General features: G+C 37.6%; 1 pseudogene; it reads right to left on the bottom strand.

The window, feature by feature from the left end:
• Positions 1 to 1076: 1076 nt before the first annotated feature.
• The window catches only part of LOC101579916, a 1264-nt pseudogene continuing 836 nt past the window's right edge, over positions 1077 to 1504 (bottom strand).

The raw sequence follows: 1504 nt of genomic DNA, 5'->3' as shown, positions 1-1504 counted from the left end.
ACACCTAGTCTCAATCAAGTCTCAGTTTGCTCTGGGGGTGGGGCTGGCATGGCAGGCCTAGGGATTGAACACTCAGCCCCTGTGTCTGCTTGCAGGTGCTTTAGTCTACTGAGCTATACAGCCGGCTCTTATGTTCAATTCTAAGGTATGCTATATTTTATTCCAAAGTTGGACTACTTTTAAAATTATTTAATTAAAATTACTCTATTGGTAAGTTAAAAACACAAATTTACACATTGGTGTGGTACCATATGTTTGTTGTTTTGATACATGTACGCACTACATAAATTTTAAATCAGGTCACACATATTTATGTTCTCTATCACTTATCATTTCCATATGGTGAAAACATTCAAATCTTTTAGCTTTTTAAAATGTACAGTATTTTATTATAATCATAGTCACCAGACTGCAGTAGTTCACTGTAGCTTGTTTCTTCTAACTAAAGAGAACAAGTAGTACTTATTTTCCTGTATCTGGATTAATTTTGAAAATGATCTCTAGTTCAACATATATTGACACAAATAGGAGAAGACCATATGTTTTCAGGGACGAATAGTATTTGATTATGTATATGTATATTTCCTTTATGTAAATCTCTTGACATACTGGTATCATTTCTTTTGTGAATATACATATAGATATGCTTTTGAATTGTTTAAGAACCTCTACACTGTTTTCTCTTGGGCTATATTAATTTAAATTCTTTTCAGTAATGTGGAAGTAATCCCTTATCCTTTGCATCATCAATATTTATTAATACATAATAGCCATTCATATTGGGTGAGGTGATATCACATTGTGCTTTTTATTTCCATTTCCTTGAAGATTAGTGTTAATGAGAAATTTTCATGTACAAGATGGGCATTAGAATGTCTTCTTTTGAGAATCATCAATTTAGCTCTGTTGCTCATTTTGCAATAGATTTTGTTGGTTGATTTTTGTTTATTGGTTGGCTTTTTTTTTGCCTCAAAAAGTGACATTTATTCAAAGGGAAAAAAAAATTGACAAGATGTCCATCCCTCGGCTCCCTTTCCTTCCCCTCCGGCTGCTCCTCAGCCACCCAAGATTGAACTCTGGTTGGGGCTAGGCAGCAGGACAGCCCTCTCAGATGAGGTCAGCAACATTCAGGGGCATCTCTTCAATGGAGGTGTTGTAGAAAGTCTCAATATCTCGAAGAGTCCTTTTGTCTACTTCTGTCACCATGTTAAGAGCTACACCCTTACGGCCAAAGCGGCCTCCACGACCGATTCTGTGGATGTACTTTTCCCTGTTTGTTGGAAGATAATAGTTGATGACTAGCAAAACTTGCTGCACATCAATGCCTCTGGCCAGGAAGTCAGTGGTAATCAATACTCTGCTGGAGCCAGACCAGAACTCCCTCATGATCACATCTCGTTCCTTTTGGTCTATATCTCCATGCATGGCAGAGACAGTGAAGTCTTGGGCATGCATCTTCTCTGTGAGCCAATCAACCTTCCTTCGGGTGTTAATGAAGATGACC

This window comes from Octodon degus, unplaced genomic scaffold, assembly GCF_000260255.1.
Source record: "Octodon degus isolate 3935 unplaced genomic scaffold, OctDeg1.0 scaffold00198, whole genome shotgun sequence".
Lineage (NCBI taxonomy): Eukaryota > Metazoa > Chordata > Mammalia > Rodentia > Octodontidae > Octodon > Octodon degus.
This window is presented reverse-complemented; position numbering and strand designations above follow the sequence as displayed.